The following is a 19,018-nucleotide window of genomic DNA, read 5'->3' on the forward strand; positions in this document are numbered from 1 at the left end:
GTTAAAGGTCGCTGAAAGCATCTAATCAAGGCGATCCAGGAGCAATTAGAAGTGTGCAGGTGTCTGTGCTGCAGAGTGGGTTGCGGGCATTAATGAGTAAAACATTAAGAAGCAAACTGGAGAAAAGCACTGGGACTGGGGTTCAAAATGGAAAATACCTTAAGTGTATGGATAAGAGCATCGCCTCCTGCTTCCAAACATGCCCGAAGCTCCGTGTGGCTGCTCGCTGCCTCCTGCCTGGGGGGAGAGATGTGCAAGGCCAGCACTGGAAGGTACATGGGCATCCCGTGCCACCTTGTTAGCTGTCCGTGGGTATCAAGCCTTGAATGAGGTCTTGCTCGTCCCCTGGGTATCCTCAGCCCCTGGGCACCCTTTCTAGGCAGGGGCTGCCCTGACAGTGATCCACTTCTCGTCAGGACACCTTGGTCCCTTCGTTGGTCTGAGATGGGAAGGCAGGAAGCAAAGTCAGGCAGGGCAAAGACAGGGTTAAGCTTTGTGATGGTGGTGCCACATCTCTGGTGCTGGGCATCTCCCCCAGCCCCGTGGCATGCCCGACTCCGGCTCCGGCCGGCAGCTCGCTGGAGTGAATAGAGTCATCGGGAGGGCGGAGGCTCACTCACCTTTCGCCTTTGCTGCAAGATAGTGGGGTATCACTTTAAATCGGTTTTCTTGATGCGATTTTCACTGTTCCCTATGCCCTTGGGATTTTGGCGTGTCTGAGGCAGGCAGAGCAGGTTTCCTAGGAGAGAGCCGACGCAGCGCTGCACCTACTAGCCCATCCCCGGTGGCGTGTCACCGGCTGCCTCAGCTCCCCAGCGGGGCTGACATGTGGGGCTCCACACCAGCAGCTCTGACATCCCGCCCTGGCGTTATCCGCCCGCAGTGCTGGAAACCTCATAGGCCTGAAAGAGTGTGGGGAAAAAGAGATACAGCTGTGAAAAGGGCATAGGGGTGTCGCTGTGCCAAACCCACCAAAGCTGAGCAGAGGTTCAGCCGGACCCTGGTACAGATCCCAGGGTAAAGACGTATAGTAGGGGTGTTGGGAGGAAACTCTCCAGCAAGTGATGTGGTTGCAGGGACGAGAGGAGGAGGAGGAGGAGAAGCCATTCGTGGGTCAGGCAGCCCCAGCCACCCCCAGAGACGTTGGCATTTGCCATCCTTCCCCCAGTCCAGAGATACCAGTCTGGGTTTTCTGGTGGTATGGCTGAGGCGGCCTGTTTCCACCTGGCAGGACACTCGAGGGTTAACTCTGAGCATCCTTCCACTCTTTCAGCAGGACAGCAAGCCTCTAGCAGTGTTTTGTTTCTAATATCAGTTGGCCAGTACAAGAAAAGTGATGTCAGAAAAACCATCTTTCAGTGACAATATGATTAATTCCTTCTTAAGGGGGGTGTGTGGAACCAGTTGGGCGTTTTTTCCCCTTTTTTTGCCATTACCTAAAGATGGTCTGACAGTAAAGAAACCATGATTAATTGCACCAAGAGAAATATAATAGACACCTTTTCTTGGCATTGTCTGTATTTTGTGTGATTTTGCTGTTATCTTGTTGGCTCAATGCAGAAAAATTATCTCTGAGGCAGCTGTAAGGGATGTTAACTTCCTTTTCCTTATTACAGATTGATCTTTGATATCTGCTTTTCTCTGGGCGCTCTTTTATTCCCACAAGTGATACAAACCTTCTGCTGTTTTCCATATATTGCATTTAAGTAGTTCAATACCTTTTGGAGCCTGTATGGGAACATTTAATAAAGACTTGATGATTGCCATATTTTGAAGGTTATATGATATGAGAAATTATATATTGTTTTAATAGCTGAATATATATATGCTGTTGATTTCAGATAAACCAATATTTTTCTAATAAGCGGAGAAATAATACCTTGGTTTTTTATATCCTCTAGAGTGTGAATATTTTTCCATCTGTGGTTTCCAGTAAAATGGATTTTCAGTCTCTCTGAAATTTCTGCCCAAGTCCCAGCAATATTTGCTTAAGAGTAATCAGAGTATTACCCAAATCTCTGTTCAAAGCAACAGTGACCTTACCAGTGGTAAGCAATAATTGGATTATTTTCAGAGATGTAGGAAGATTCACTGTAATAACAAACGAAGAAATACCAAATGATAACACCACTTGTCTGCAGCACTTTAAGCCGCAGCACTTTCCATAGAATAGTTTAATAGCTTAGCATATTATGAATACTGAGTAAGAAAGGCAGAGACTTGGGGAATAGACACTGCCTTGCAGTTTGGGGTGATGCACATGCTTATGTGCAGGGTTATCTTGTTGATTATTATTATTATTAAAGTGCTTTTGTCAGGATGTGATGCTCTAGCTGTATAAAACTTGCACCCAGGGCAGCGCTCACCTGGCTGCAAGGCTGCAGGCAGTGAGCACTGGCCTCACCCTGATGGTGCAAGCAAACATACGGCTCAAAATGTCCTCGCTTCGTGGGGTTACTGAAGGATGCGGCGTCCAGCGTGGTGAGGCTGTGGCTGGGACACCTACGTGTCCTGGGTCCATCCATCCCCTCCACTGCCCGTGGCTTGGCTGTAGTTGGGTAATGCCGATTCCTCGCCGTGGGTTTCACAGCAGCGTGGGTACAAGTCGGCCGCAACGCCCACGGGCACGGGCTGCCCTGGAGGTGCAGGAGCAGCATCCCCGTGCAGCGCAGGGCAGATGCTGGCGGGGTTTCTCCCAAAGAGGCTGCTGAAAAGACAAATTGGAAACCATTTGGAAGAGCAAATCCATACCAGCACAGTGTCGGGCGAGCCTGATTGCCTCACTCTCTGCTTTTAATTGTGATGAATTATATGGCTCGGCACGGCGGGGTGCTGAGCCACTTGGCTGAAACTTGTGTAATTCACGTAAGTGTTTACACAAAAGCCAAGTAAATGTTAAGCTTCCTACAGATTTCAGTATACATGAACCCTTGTTTGTGTTCAGTTTGGGAGATTGGCTGAAGCAATCAGTGCGTATGGCTGTGCGTCTGGGCGGGGGACGTGTGTGCATATGTGAATCGCATGTGTTAAAAGATATGAAAAAAATATAACCTTTAACTTTCCCTGGAGTGGGTTTTGCAGTGACCTGTCTGGTTCCCCTCCAAAAGAATTCTGTATAATTTTGGTTTATTAAAAGATGCTCAAGGGCATGGGGGAGTTTTTGCTTCTTGACCACTGAAAAAGAGACTTGTGCTGTCAAGGCTACCGGCGTCCTTTGAAGTCTGCCCGTGTGCCCACATGATGCTTCTAATTACTGCAAATGAGCCTTCTGCAGCACAGGCTGCTGAGTAATTCAAACCAACGTTGCTCTCCAGATGGGATCCCTCCTAGGCTAGACCTTGGCAATGTCTGTCCCCACAACAGTGACAGGGAGCTCGTCACACAAGCGGGACAAGACATTGGTCCTGGCCTCTGAAGGCACCTCGTTGTGGAGCAGAGATCCCTTAGCCTCGCCGTGCCCTCTGTGTTGAGAGGTGGCCCTTGGCTCTAACACAGGGTCTGGCCATGCAGAGCTCCAGGTCTCTTGGCTTCCCCTTTATCTGAGGGCAGCTGAAATTTGGGACCCTGCACATCAGCCAAGCCCTTGTTGTCATGACAGGGCCAGGTTCACTTTAAAACAACAAAACCAAACCAGGCTGTTAGAGAATTTGCATTAAGACATTCCCTGGGCATGGTGCAGCCAGGAGATCTATACACCTGAATGTAATTTTATTTTTAGAAAGCACGTTAAGGAGCATAACAACCTCATTACCATGCCAATTGCAGCCCTGCCTGCTTAAGAGTATTTAATTGTTTTCATTCCCTGTGTGCAGCCCAAAAGCAGGAGAGGAAGGGAGTTTGTGTTACTGGAAACAACAAGGATGCTGAAGCAAAAAGCCAAATGCTTGTCTTGAAGCATCCTTGTAAGGTTCCCCCCCCAAAGCATCCCGGTACTCAAGGAACCTGCAGTGTTTTGGAGCCCTTTCCTCCAAAGAGGAGAAGCTGCTCCTCCTCCCACTGCCTTCAGTTTTTCTCCTCTTTTAGGCCTCTCTTGGGGGAAAAAAAATAGTGTTTGAAAGGCAACCCAAGCTTCCACCACAGATGGTGCTGGAAGCTGGGGATTGAGAAGAGGCAAGAGATTTGCCCCAGCAGCCTCACTGCTGATCGAGCAGTCCCGTGGCAGGGGAATGCTGACCCTTCCCAGCTGCTCCCTGGGGATTTCTCTCGTGCCTGCTTGCCTCGAGTATTTTTAGCCTCCTTACCACTCCTGTGCAAGGAAGAATGTATAAAAGCAGGTAAAAGAAAGAGGAAAGGAGAGGGGAAAAAAGGATTTATGTTTCTCTGGCAATGGTTCTCTAAGGAGCCCTGATTATTCAGCAGCAGTGGAAAAAAACTGCAGAAGATGTAAATAATCTTCAGGATTATGCTAAAGCCAAGCTCCAGTCATTTTCCTGGAAAAAAATCCATGAGGTCTGTCCATTTAATAATGATCAACCAGAATTTCTCTAGGGCTTCTTATATTTTCATGAAAAGGATCAGTTGTCTTGAAGAGAAATGGTAATTCTGGTATCTACAAATACCCTTTGGTTGGGGAGCGTGTGGTTCAGGTTGGTGTACTACTTTGATTGGGCTTTTTCTTCCCATTTTCTTTTTAGGATACTATCGTACGTTCACATCCAATCATACACTAAAATGATCAAAAGCAAAGAGGTGGTTTATCATGAAATGGCAAACCACGCCTGTACTCTGTGGTATCGGCTGTATCAAGATAAACACACTACATGATTTTTAGCTTTCCCTGTGTTTATATTTGGTGCCAGAGGTACTTGAACGATTTTGCAAAGTGTGTATACAGTGCAGACAGGCTTTCCAAAAAAATGGCGGTATCTTTTGAAATCTATACAGGATCTTGCTTACCCTGCTGGGCTTAATTTTAGACTATTGAGTTTATCGTTCAAGGAGGAGAAAATGGGTTTGTTGTGTGCTGTATTTAATCAAGTACAGCAAAAAACTATCACAGGCATCATTCATCTTTGCAAGCCAATTTTTGTTTCCATTTTAGTTGTAGAAAAACCCAGCCCCGGTAAAATGGACTCATTTATTGTGCAGATCTGATGGCATCAAGATTACAGCTGCTGGCAGGTATCGGCTGGTTTGCAGTGGCAATCCCCCTATGGATTTTTATGGGGTTTCAGTGTTGAGAACTGTGTGTTTAATCGTTGTAGAAATGCCAGGAGACAGGGGTTTGAGGATGCTTGGAAATAAGAGAAAGTCACGACATTCCAGTTGCAGCTTCCAAAGCACAAGATGTGCTGCAGAAGCCTGAGACTGCTGGGTTTCCAGCAAGTGGTAGGGTTTAGGGTGCTCGTACATCCTTAGACAGCTCTTATCTTCCCTGTCCATTCACTCTCCTGAGAAGCCCCATGCATGGTGGAAGCAAGAGGTGCTCATCCTTTTCGTGGTGAATCTGGGCGTGATGAAGCAGTTGCTGGTACCAGGCGTGGAGGAGGTCTGCGGTCCCTCTCCGCTCTGTTCCTGCTCCGTTCCTCGGGCTCTGGGCGTTCCTGTGGAGTGCAATGCCTGAGGTGGTGAGAGTGGGGTGAAGAAGGGAAATGTCCAGCATAACTCATGGCAAGGGACAAACGAGCATCTCGTCTCTGCACCGGGCGCTCTTTGTCCCAACGGACAAAGCTGCAGCTGAAGTTTCTGCTGTGGGGAAGCCTGTTGACTGCAACTACAGAACATGTTCAAATTTAATGAAGACTTGAAGAAACATTATGATTCACCAGTCTGGACCTCAGTGGCACGTGGGTGGTTTAGAGCATACTGCGGCGGTCGCACGTGCAAAGCAGGCAGCGAGGTGCCTGGCTGGCAATAGCCTGAGATCCTCGCTTGTGTCAGTTTTGGGCAGACAGGCATGAAAATCGAAGCCCTGAGCGTGGTGTTAATAAAAACGCCTGGCTTTGTACTGGACAGCCTTTTGCGTGTTGGGGATGCTCTGATTTATTGGTGCACAAGGCTCATCGAGGTGGGACGGTGGGGCTCACGTTGCTTGGGAACAAATTCCAGTAATCACTACCGTTAGACCTCTCCGGGGTTTCGTTTCCAGCAGCCCTTAATTCAAGAAACCGTTTCTGTCACTCTGGGTTCAGCCATGGGCAAAGAAAAATGACTGAGGGAGAAATAAGTGATGCGTCCTAAGCTGCAGGAAGGGAGTGGTGGTATTTTTCATAATTCGATGCATTAAAACCATAATCTTCCAGTTCTGTTTCTGAGCATCCTGGCTCTCTCATATATCTGTGGGCTCCTACAGCAGTATATTCTTCTCCAGGTTCACACATGCCTGGGGTGATGGCTTGTGAGCTATTTTGGCAATACCAAAAAAAAAAAAGGGGGGGGAGAAATAAAAGGCTTGGAAGGGGGCAGGGAGGGGATGCGATGCCAAGTGGAACAGCTCTGTCTTACCCGCGTCAAAGAGAAATCATCCAAATGCTGAAGGAGACAGGCTCCATTGCACAGATTAATGTGCAGTGTTTGAAAGCAGCCAAGAACATTTTATACACACACACACGGTGAGGCTGGAAGGAGCTGGGTGGTTCATCTCTGCAGAAGCCATTTGTTTCCCTAACAGGGCATTATTTATTTTTTTTTTTTTAAAAAAAGGTGAGTACAAAGGTCTCTGGGAGTGCTGAGCCTCTCAGGCAGTTTAATTGGCTGAACATAGCACTTTACAGTGGGATTAATATGGATATTTCTTAATAACGTGTCACCTTGCCAGGAGTTTCAGGGTCAGGATCGCACAGTCCTTGCATCTGAAGTTCTTGCCTTTCCTTCTGTTTTTTATTAGTACAATAGTTCCCATCAGTGCATGTTGAAAGGAAGATGATGTTAAGTTGGTTTCTTCTTTTCTTCCCATGGAACTAGTGAAGAAACTGGAAAGATGAGGGGAAAGATGGCCTGCAGAGCATGGCAGTGATCACTGCGGTGTGGGTTGGCTCACGGGTCCATGCCGGCTGTGACCTGCGCACCAGGATGCGCAGAGTATCAGCATAAACACAGGGAGGTCAAACCTAAGCAAATCCCACCAGAAAGCAAATAAAAGAAGTGATTTAGCAGTGCTCAAGATGGCTTGAAAGGACCTGAGACCATTAGTATTTTTACAAGTATTTTACAACTGGTCTTACTGCCTTTTATCTCTGTGGGTCTCCTGTGAGTTACCACCAGCACGGGGCTGCCCGCGGGGAGGAGGCTGCTCCTCTGTGCCCCGCTCCCAGGCAGCCAGGGTGATGTCCGCTGCCGTTGTCGAGGGTTATTTTGCTTTTTCTCTGTTTTTCTCCCTTTTCCTCCTTTTTCTCACTTCCCCCCATCCAGTGATTTCAGAGGGGGGCTCTGGGAAGCCCACCTACTTGGTCGGCACACATAATTGCCACCAGTGCTAATGGGATGCACTCAGAAGAAGGTTCCTCTAATTTCCCTGTGCTCCTGCCTGCCCCTACCCCCCTCCAGGAGTGATTGCCTCCACGGCTTTATAATCAGCATCTCGCCCACTGCAGAGGAGAGGTTCGCCTGCCTGGAGACACCACAGCGCAGAGCGACGGGGCTGAAGCCTTCCCCGCTCTCTATAAAGTCATTAGTGGCACAAAAGCGAGCAGCAAGCGCACAGCTGATAAAAGTCTCAGCGAGGCATTTGCTTCTGTAATGGTTGTCCTTTATGCATAGATAATTTTGATAGAGTTGCACTTCTGAAGTCCACTGTCATCAGGGTGGCATGAGCTGACCTGTTAATCATAAGAGGAATTAATGGGAATTACAGCCGGCGGAGGCCCCTCTCTGAAGAGCTGGTTCAGGCCGTAGCACTGGAGGGGAATTTAAAAATGAAGCAGCGTGTGTTGTCCTTAGAGCTGCAGATAAAGTGGCAGCGAGTCGGTTCCCAGGGGAGAAGCGGGGTGTGGGGGAGATAAACTCCAGGAGTATAAACACCAGATTAACAGCCTAATTCTGAGGAGCGCACGTGCATTTTCATTGCATCCGCTCGGTAATTAATGGAGACTTCTAATTTAACCAAGGGGGAGTGGGGGTGGGAGCAGAGGGAAACAAGGGCCACCAGGATTCGAAGCCTTTGTGGTGGCTGTACCTGAAGGAGACCCAGGTGAGATGGTCCTGCGTTACCCTCTCTTGATGGTGCTCCTGTGGTGTAAATCGGTTTAGCACCATTGACTTGAAGTGAACTGAAATCAAAGGATCCCTGCTGATGCTTTACGCCGCCTGAGGTCCTGGCTGTCTCCAGAAACTACCAAACAGCTACTAGATACCTCACAAAGCATTTCCTCTGAGTTTTCTTTTTAGGATAAGTTTCTTTTAAAATGTCATATATCCATTTTGCCTGCAGAGATTAAAAGAATAGCTTATCTCATCCATACAGAAGATGCATAAAGTCCTTAGATATGCTTTATATTGGTGCTTCTCAAAGGAAGGATTGATTGCCTGGTCTTAAATATCCAAAATGTGGTCCCTGTGTGCCTGAACGCGAAAAAACTCTCTGAAGAGCAGTCAGAGAGGCTGTTCAGGGAGACTGTCTTTAGAAGTTTATGAAGAACAATGAGGTAAGTTGTGCTGAAATGCTGTTATTTGGGCATTCAAAATGCACGCGCAGTCTGGGGTTTGGAGGAAAGGACAGCAGACGGTCGCTTAATAAGGAGCATGTTGCTGGGAAGGGGAGAATGATGGCAGAATGAGTCATTTCTTCTTCAACAATAAAAGGAAGATAAATAGCGTTTGGCCAGTTCCATGTGTGTGCTTCAGGAGTTTTAAAAGTCTATTTACCAGTTTTGGGACTAATCTGATATGGAAGAGGCACAGGTTTCCTGCAGAATTAGCCACCAGTTTGTACTTTAGGAAACACGATGAAGTTGTCCTCTTTCAGGGTGGCTGGAGAGGAAAGCCCTGAGCAAAGGCAATGTCCTGCCCTGCGCAGGCACTGGCGGGACCGTGGGCACCCGTGTGCTGTGCTGTGCCAGCCAAGGAGGAGTTTTTCTGCTCACGCTGTCTCCCTCCGGCAGCGGTGGGATTCCCTGTTTCCCCACTGAGTGCAGAGGCAGCGGTGGTCCTGCCAGTGTGTGGGGAACAGCATGGCCGGAGGAGGGGGACTGGTCTGCAAAGAAAGGTGTTCTGCAAGATAGCTGAGTGGGTACCTGGAGCAGGGCGTCCTGGCTGGCAGCGCTGCCCTGAGGCTACAGTGATGCTGTGGGATGGTGCTTTCCTTCAGTGGAGGCCAGCAACGTGGGTCAGGACCCAAATCCTGCAGCCTGAGCACCTTGCAAAGGCTATTGCTAGGTGGCCACAACCCTTACCTGCAGGTCTCCTACCTGATTTCAAACCAGAGGGTGAAAGTGGCAATGCAGAATGCATGCCCGCAAAGCGGGGAACATCTCTGCTAAATGGTGAACTTCTTGATGGGACCCTTAGGATGTCTTTTAAGGATTTAAGACAAGGAGAGAAAGTACCTCGTGCTGCTCTCTACTGTTACTATCTCTGGCTTGGTTGAGACTCACTCTGGGTGGCACATGCATAGCTCTAACTCTGCGTTTCTTATGGGGAAGCCCAAAAGATCTCCATTTGCTGTCCAGTGTCTAGTGGTAAGGTGCTACTGCTTGCCTACCGAACAACCCAGTGAAAATAAGCCAGCAAGGAAAGCTCAGACTTGCAGGGGAGGGTGGGGAGAACATATTTTGGGTAGCCTGTCAGTCAGCTTGACACTAATTGGTTGCAGTAAGTAATCGTTCTCCATGTAAATTAGACTCCAATTTCCTCTATAGTCTGTCTGTTTGCTGTGTGGGCTTCGGTCTCTAATTAGGCTCTCACGTGGCAAACCTGGTTTGTAAGCTGCTTTTGTTCCCAGAGAGCCAGGCTCAGCCCGCCGCGAAGCTGCCCGGGCTCTTCGAGCCCCGCTCCAGAGCGGGATGCTTCTTAGATCAACACTGCCAAGTTCACAATAAATTCTTCTTTTAATGTATGTTTTGATTATTTCCATATTTAAAGCTTGCAATGGCGGGGGGGTTAAAATGCGAAGGGATTTATTAGACTTACAGTGGGAATACCCCTCAGAAACGCTTCCTCTGCGTTCCTGGAAGCCCTGCTCATTCCTCCATGAATAGACCTCATTGAATCGCTAGCCTCTGCGAAGGCCAGAGCAGCTTGCCCACATCTGGATCCTGCTGCCTGTCCACCGGGACACCTGGAGCACATACAGCTTGCTCCAGCCCCCCTTGCTCAGAGGTAGCTGCGTGCGCGCGTTCAAAGCCCGCCCAAATGCTGGCCCATGTCCTGGAGCTGCTCCAGGGTTGCACATCTGTAACAGAGCGCAGAAACGTGCAGTCGCACGAGAGGCTTTTATCCCCGGTCCTCCGTTGTTTGCAAATGAAGGCAGGGTTTCTAGGTCGCTGCCTGCAGTAGGAAGCTGCTCACAGTGTAGCTCTGTGGTTTCTGAGCTGCTTGCCAGTAGCCCCCACCTTAGCCCGAGCGTTAGAGGCAAACGCTGTGGTCAAGCATCTAGATTTGTGCGCAGCGGCGAAAGACACGTCTCTTCGGCTAATGTCTGCGCCAGGCTGCCAAAAAAAAAAAAAAAAAAGAAAACCATATGTGTTGGCCCACCAGGCTGTTTGCCATCAGCGCTTTATGATTCAGTAGTTACCTTTGTGAAACTCGGTATAACTTCAGGAACCATGTGCTAACTCTTTCTATAAACCTCCTCCTTACGTGATACAGTCCTGACCCAGATGTGTCAGCGGTACGGTTGGGCATTGTGGTAAATAGTGGTTTTATTGGCATCCTGATATTTACCTTATTGACTTTTGATCCGGTGATACACGCTGGGAGCTGCTGGCTTTTTTCAGCGCACTCGCAAGGCTGTGGTCCCCTCTAAGTAGGTAGATGAGAAGCCCTTTTGGGAAAAAGAGGTAAAGCAAATTGAGCACGGGGGAGTTTTTTTTATTGCTTCTCCTTACGTGATTTATATATTGGCAAGGTAACTTTGCTTTCATACCGCTAGTCAAAACTGGAAGGGATGTTGGCTCCGTGGAGAGCTAAATTTGGGTAAAGGGACAGGATTGGATTAGGGCTTGCGACTTTCACCAATAAGCTAAAACTGCGGTGGGCGTCACTCCGCCGGCTCGGGCAGCAGCTGGGGAGCCTTCCCTCCCCAGATGACCGCAGCCGCTCGCCGGCGTGCAGGCAGCGTCCTGGCCCAGGCATCGCCGCCGCTGGAGGATGCGCCACGGTCTCCGGCACCGAAGGCGCTCGCCTCGCCGCTGCCCATCCCTCCATCCTGCCCATCCTTCCCTCTGCCCTTCCCCAGCACATGGGGGTGTTCCAGCGTGTGAATTGAATGCCTGTTTAGCCTGGGTAAGTAATCGCACCTGATTTACAGCCTATGAAAGTCTAAGCTACTTTAATGCTGTCTAAATGTTTGCGTTGGGAAATTATTTTCTTTTTCAGCTCTGATCCCTGCCTGCCTTTGCAAGTGCCGGTTCTTGCAGCGGGCAGAGCCCAGGGGCGGGCAGGGGCTGCCAGGGGCCAGGCTCGGCCCCGCCGCCCCCGGGGCAGGGGTGCGCCGTATCCCCTGCTAATATCTGACCCTGCAGACACGGTAAAACTTCTCCTTGAGGTAAACGTGACTTCTCTCGCCAGTCCCTGAGCCGCTCCTGCTTTTTCACTCTGTTGAAAAAACCCCAAAGAGTAAAACCCTGCGGGAGGCTGGAGCTTATTTTAGCGCCGGGTTTCCAAATGTGCTGTGTGTCTTCTCAGCTGTTGCAAGGATTTGTGTGGAATGAGAAAATGCGAATTTTGAACCTTCAGCAGCTGTGTTTAATACAGGATAAGGTTATTTTTAACTTTGGGATGTTGGATTTTTTTTGGTCTTTGTTCACATGAAATCAGGAGAAAATCTCCAATTTTCTTTGAGGCAAAACAAAGGCTTTTAAGTGAAACAAAGACTTCTAAGTACTTATCAAAGCTGCTGAATTCAAGTGCTTTTGGATACTTGGGAATTAAGCGGATAGGAGGCTGTGTTTGCTTGGAAACAAGGATTCAACCCTGGTGGAGAAGGCGGAGGAGCGCGCAGGCTGCCGGACACCCGCGCTGGGGGGAGGTCCTGGGGCTGTTTGCTGGGCGGGGGTGTTTAACAGCATCCTCTGTTTGCCTTTGTTTAGGCAGTGCAAATTATTTGTGTGCTTTGGGATTCCTCCTCTCTTCCAGCAGATGTTTTATCTGGGCAACTGGTGGAGTAATTAGAGAAAGACGAAGTGTGGGTGTGCAAACACCCCTTTGTGGGGGTGTTAGAGAAATCACAGAGTCTGTCCTGGGAGCAGCTGGCTGAGGAGCAAAGTTAGGACAAGTTGCCAAAAGCAAAATGCGTAAGGCCCAATGTATTTGACTTTTTTTCTGTGAAGGGGTTGTTCCCCCCAGCTGAGAATGGGCAGGGGCTGTGTCCCAGGCCAGAATACCATGCTGCTTCTTATGGCAAATTTTTCTCAACGTGCGAATCATTCACTCGGGATTTTTGCGGTGGCAGCTGGGGAATGATTAAATGTTCTGTCTGCGGGAAATTACCAGGAGATTTGAGTGTTTTCCTCAGTGGCTTTGGCACCAGCAATGGGGTGACATGGGAGCCTCCCCCCGTATAGATTGGGCTGCCTGGAGGTTTTGAAGGCTCCGGTTGCAAGAGCATATTTTTGCTCTGCTACCATTTAAATAATGGCAACAACATGCTGATTCCTCTAATGATCTTGATTAAGTTATCGGTTATTTCCTTAATTAGCTACTTGATCTACTTACACCTTAAATGAGTCTATTTGTTCACCCAGAGGAGGGGAAAAAAAAAAACAAACCCAAGCTCCTGTTTTTTCCCTTTAAAAAGGTTTTTTTTTTTACCTCTCAAAAGACAGCTGTCACCTTAGGTCAATAAGGGAGCTTACATGAGCTGGCTTGCCCCGTGGTGCCGCATCAGGGATCTGTGGGGCGGTCACGGTGTTAGTGCGGTGACAAGGGGAGCAGGCCAGCGATGCTGGAGCATCCTGCCTGCTACTGCCAGGTCCCTCCCCAGCAGAGATGCCTCAGGGGGGCTGGAAGTGACTTGCTTCCAGAGACTGAGCAAAACGGCACCGTTGCTTTATTCGTGGTGGTGATGACCTATAAATCCAACCAGCCGTTTCAGGCTGGCCATGGAAATAGTGCCAGTGTTTGTGGATGTGACACCGAGAGATGGGCATTGGTGCTTCCCAGCAGCAGCGAATTTTAAATGTGACAGTATAGATGTATGTTTATTCCCAGCATGAATGTTATGCAGACAAACAACATAAGTCGAAGTGGTCTTCTGAATGCTCTGTCTGTATTACGGGGATGGGGTGGTGCCACAGGGCCAGTTCTGGAGGACAAAATGCATCTTTTAACCTCCAGAGGCCTTTATGTTTCCCATGCATTAATGCAAACATGGCACTGCATTGACCATGCAGTGCCTCTGCACAGCACTATAAAAGGACCCTCACCAGTTGGCACCAGTTCTTCACCAGTATTGCCCATGCACCACCGTTAGTTGCCCTCTCTCCCATATCTCAGAGTAGAGAGATTTTTCGCTTTGGAGACTCCTTGGGATACATGCGGCAGCAGCCTGTGCTTCAGACAAGCCTATTTGTTCACGTTTCTGTACTGTTTATTATTCTTAATGATATTCTCTGCATTAGCCTTAGCTTCACACCCTCCCTGATGCAGAACTCGCTGAAACACATATTGCGTAATGAGCTGCTTCCATATATAAATTGGAGAGACAGAAGTTGGGACTCTCCCAGCTAAAACAGAACTAAATGCCTGCCCTCCAGTTACATTTTAGTATCTGTGCCAAAAAATTATGTATTTGGGAGGAACTACTGAGAGTTCTGACATATACAAGCTTTATTACTTCAAGTCTCTTATATTTTTAGCAGTTTGGTGAGGATTTGGACTGTGTGACTTTCCTTTCTCAGAAGAAACCTTTCCCATGGCCCATGTGAAAGCCAGAGCATCACCCCACGATGCAGAGCTCTGGGGAGCGGCATGAATGTGTCTCCAGCACCAGCACTCACTCCAGCTGGGACGTGTTTGGATGGCAGCGCTCAAAATCCCATGTGCTGCGTTTGGCAGCGTGCACAAACCCCGTACCCGGTGCTGCCAGCCCTGCTGCCTGCGCTGGCTGACTCTGGGCACTCAGCATTACTCCCGTGGTCTCAGATGATCCCAAGAAAATTGCAGCTTTCAGTTCTGTTTGCAAAATAGCTTCTGAGCTGAGGATTGGTGGGAAGGACTCGAGCACATCAATTCTAATGGCCCAGAAAATTATATCCTAGTATTTTTTTATCACGATTCCTAAATGGTTGTCGTGACGCTGCAAATGCAAGTGTGGTGGACCTTGTGGTCAGCTGTGCTTTGGACACCACAGATGAGCGTCACAGATGTTGCAATGCCGGAGCAGTGATGGTGACGCCTCCGGATGATCCACGTCTGTCCTGGATTGGACATCCTCCAAGTTTCAGATGTGGGGAGAGCAGCACGGCTCCTGTTGCAGCTGTTCAGGATTTGGTGTCAGAGCAGAGCCAGCATCCCAGGGTGGTACCCAGGGATGCTCGTATCTGGATGGTATGTGCAGTGGGCCCTGTTGTGGCCAGGCCTTCCAAATACGACGGAGAAAGACAATAAAACCAGACAAGTAACTGCACTCAGAAAGAAAGTATATTGCTGGTTTCTCCCCTCTGCTTTTCTTTCTCTGCAGATCCTGGGAGGAGGTAACTGAGATGAAATATTTGCTCTGACAGGGTTAGGTTTCTCTTTACATTCCTTGGAAGTTTGTGTTTGGATTTTGCCCTGTTGGTGTTGGTTTATGCAGTGATGTTTCCAGCAGCTGGATCGCATGGCTACAGTTCTAACTCTTGGTATTTTATGCAAAGATAAAAATGAAAGAAAGATGGGCCTGGGTAACGAGGTGGCTATTTAATCACAGCAGGACTCACAGGAAAATGTGCATCAAATATTTATGGAATGGTATTCGCTAACATTTTCACTGTGTTGGCACTGGGCAGTGCAGGAAAGCTGTTGAGAACTGGAGTCTGTGTTATACAGCCATAGACCTGGAAAGAGCTGCAGCAGAGGAAAGGCATGAACGCTTGCTTTGTTACCCCGATGTGTTCCTTGTAGCTTGCATTGCATTTGGAGCTGCAGTAGTAAGCAGGATTTCAACAGTTTCACTTACAGTTCTGAAAATGCTCACGGTAACTATTTTAGGTCTGATTTTTCTGACTGCCGCTTCTTATGTGAGTGCACGTGGCTGACACCAAATCCCTGATTCACGGGCAGACGATTAGAGAGATAAGCTTACGTGACTTCATGTGTCTCCTTTTCAGATTGCTCAAGTCTGAGTTGCTCTAAAGGGCTGGGATTAGCAGAGACTGAGTTCTCAGGGTGCTGGAAATCGGCTGTCGCTGGGCGCCTTGTCCAATACACACTGTAGGTGCCGAGTTACGGAGTCAGTTATCTGTGGGTGTGAAATGATTCCGGGAAGATTAGAATGGATGATAAAACATTAACGAAGCAAGCATTAATACCAGTATGGAAGGTATCAAATTACTCTGATGCTATAAATCTAACGCATTTCCTGCATCTGTTAAGTGAAGCTACTTAAATGGTTGAAATATGCTTATTTGCCGTCTGCTGCATCCTCAGATACAGGATCACAGCAAAGGATGTTAGACTTCCCATAGCAGTAAGACAAAGCTCTGAAGCATTAGCAGCCTGATGGATTATTTGAGGTGAGACAGGGTCTTGTGTCAGATTATAGGATACCTTGCTTTAGAGCAGTAGCATGAGCCTGAGACCGGCCCTCAGCCAGCCAAAGGCTGTGCTGCTTGCACAGGTCTGCCAGATTTGGGCTTTGGGGCCAAAGGTCCGTGATGCTGTCCCTGTCCCATGCCATTAGCCACAGCAAGTGACATGCCCAGCTCAGGCAGTGCCTGTGGGCACCTCCCTTGGGGGAGAGAAGGTTTGTCCTGGTATCAGTGTTGCTGGGAGGAGAGCTTTGTTGTACATTTTTAAAAGTGTAAAAGGGACTTCTACAGATACAAGTGAACTACCTCCTTTACCTGATTGCCTGTTGGATAAAATAAATGCCTAATCTTGACTAATTAGCTAATAGACTCACTGCAGATGTCTCTGCAATCCATTTATGTACTTGAAGGCCCCATTAATTTCCACTGGCACCTTACAGCAGAGAGCAGCAGCGGAAAGGCTCAACCGTACCCATGCTCTTTGCTTTCCGATACCTTCCCACCCCCCGTGCATGAGAAAGGAGCCCTGCCACTGCCAATGACAGTCAATAGAGTCGCGTGGTTCGTGCCACGCGCGCGGCACGGAGTGCTTCTCGCTGTGCCTCAGCCTCTGGTGTGTCATGTTTTGTCACTTTGGATAAAGCGATGCCTTGTAGCGCCCCACGTAGATGGCTTTGATTAACTCACCGCTTACATTTCGGCTGCGTAGCTGGTCGTTAAGGTGTGCTGGTGGAGGGAAGGCACAGGAGCTGCCACGCCTGGTCCCTGTGGTGAGCCGGGTCCCAGCCAGGGAGCTGGGGAGGATCAGAGTCACAGCACATGGCTCTTGCTCCTCTTGTTGCTTTGCTGCTTGTCAGGGAAGTACAAATGTGTGTGTTCACACTGGGAAATTAAAGAAACTTTTGTTCTGGCTTAACACATCATTTTTTAACCCTTTGGTGTGGTGTTTGTTGACAACCTGGTTCCAGCAGATCACCTGCTGTTTGAAATTACTCCTGGGTTCTCCTGCCCATCCTAGCTGGAGCCTCTTTCACCAAGGGGTTAAATTTCCTCAGTGTAAACATTTCTGCTTTCTAACCTTGTGGTTATTTGTTGTCTCCAAGATCTCATTTTCTTAAGCACTGTAGGAAACCGTCTTTTGCATGAAGAGCTTAAAGCTCACACCTCCAAACGTCTTGTCTTTGCATTAGGCACTTACTCAGTGCCTAACACCCGTTAAAAATCAATGGGACCTGAATCCTTAACTACTGCCAAAATATCCAGATATCCTGAGCGTCTGACTGCTTCCCTTGACCAGCCCTGTTAGACCAATGCGTAGCAGAAAGGAAGCAAGAAGAGTAATGCCTCCTGGAGCACAAGCACCAGAAATGATTCAGAATTAGTCTGGGTCTAAGCCACAGTGTATTTTGCAATTCAGGGCCCAGAGCCTGTCACGTAAGTGACTTTGCAACCCCTGCGCTGGCTGCAGATGATGATCCAGCCCCTAAAACTGGTGGTTAAGGCTGAGGGTGGTGGAGCAACACATGTAAAGCAGATTACTCTTCTGCCTTGCAGTGGGCTTCTCAAAATGAGAAAAGCAGCAGCAAGTGGTTGTTTGAGGTACCAGAGGGTCTTTGGAGACCTTAGTCCTCAGCTTCCCAAGATTTGGAGAAGGCTCACTTGAATTTCACGGTACGTGGCAGAGATCCGAAGCCAAGCAGCAAGCACATCTGACGTTGGCTATTCTGAGCTGTGGCCACAAGCAGGAGCAGCGGGGGGTGGCACCCCAGCACAGGGACATGCCTGGAGCCTGTGCAGATGGCGCGAGACCCACTGGTGAGCCACTGGCAAGCGGTGTTTTCACCTAAATTCCCAGCTGATCTCAAATGAGCATCTACCCTGTAACTTCTCCACCATTTTAAATGTTTCCAAACCAATTAACTTTTGGCATTTAAAAAATCACTGCACTCCAGTTATGTCACTGTATCTGCTTTCCAATCCTTCAGAATATTCTCCTATCAGGAAGTCCCCTCTTGGCTGATTTGGATTTTGGTGAGCTGTAGAGCAATTCTGTGCTATATGCCCAGTGCCAACTTTGTGCGGCCCTGGCGTGGATGCGGACAAATGTGTTTCAAAGGAATTTATCTTAGAGATGCTTCAGAGAAGGATATTGGACATGTGCCCATCAGAGGAAGATGGATATATGCCTACAGTATACAATTTTTGTAATGTTTTGCCATTTTCTGTAGAACAGTTCATCTCTGATGCTCCAGGAGCTTCAGAAAATTCTGTATGGCAGGTTTGCCTCAACTTAAAGGTGACAAGGTTTTGTTCTAGGCCACATGCGAAATCATAGTTGACATCAAAACTAAACCCAGTTTCATGACCCTTCTGTAAGCACAGGATGCTGCTCGCTCAAGTGAAGGCAGAGAGGCTGGCAAAGCAGGAAAGTTCTCTCTTCTGCATCTTATGTGAATGAAAAGTTTACTGAAGTCAAAACTTTGTTCAAAGCAGAGTTGTTCAGACTATAGCAAGTGTCAAAATCCTTCTTGGCCAAGGGTTTGTGCCGGTGCGTGAAGCAGACGCTCAGGGAGGGGAAGGCAGCTGTTGAGCTGTGATTGCTGCTTATTACACTAATTATAATAGTCTCACTGGTATCATGAGCTTCCCTTCTCCTTCCCCCATCTGTCTGTTTGACCATCCGTGGTTGCTCATCTTTGAGATACATGTTTGAAGGGCTTAGTACCGCAGGGAGAGTGCCTGCGCTCCCCCTCCGCTTCCCCGCACTGATACAAGGGAGTGATTGCGGTTTGCACAGAGAAGGGATTTTTGGGACTGAGATGTTTGCCCTGAAATAAGGCCATGGAAAGGTGAGGTGTTGCCCTGTCTCTGCAACTCCACCTTTCCAAGGATCTCAGCCAGGTGAGCCTCCCTGGTCTGGAGCATCCCAACCTGTTTGGGATGGAGGGAAGAGGACAATGCCCAGGGCTTACTTCATTGCCTTTTTCCTCCACATTTTGTCTTCTGCCCTGTACTGGTACAACCAGACTCAAACCTGTTCAGAGCAATCCCCTCCAGCCCAGGTACACCACAGGAAAGTTCCCAGCTCTACTGAAAGAGTATCTACTGTTTCTGGAAATGCCCTTGCTCCTCTGCCATGGGAGCCTGGCCAACCGTGCCTTCAGTACAACTGCTGGCAGCAGCTGAGCTGACCC

At 48.6% G+C, this 19,018-nt stretch overlaps 1 protein-coding gene across 2 annotated transcripts in view; it reads left to right on the forward strand.

Moving 5' to 3' along the window:
- Positions 1 to 19,018, forward strand: part of PRICKLE2 (prickle planar cell polarity protein 2) — a 109,425-nt gene that overhangs the window by 37,843 nt on the left and 52,564 nt on the right. Inside the window, exon 1 of one of the 2 annotated variants that reach the window (XM_075095769.1) lies at positions 11,192 to 11,379. The exons of the other annotated variant lie outside the window; for it this stretch is intronic. The gene's annotated coding sequence lies outside the window, so the exon portion shown is untranslated. Of the gene's footprint in view, positions 1 to 11,191; positions 11,380 to 19,018 lie in introns of those variants that run through there. 2 annotated transcript variants of the gene reach the window in all.

The sequence above is a fragment of the Phalacrocorax aristotelis genome, chromosome 6, assembly GCF_949628215.1.
Source record: "Phalacrocorax aristotelis chromosome 6, bGulAri2.1, whole genome shotgun sequence".
Classification (NCBI taxonomy): Eukaryota; Metazoa; Chordata; class Aves; order Suliformes; family Phalacrocoracidae; genus Phalacrocorax; species Phalacrocorax aristotelis.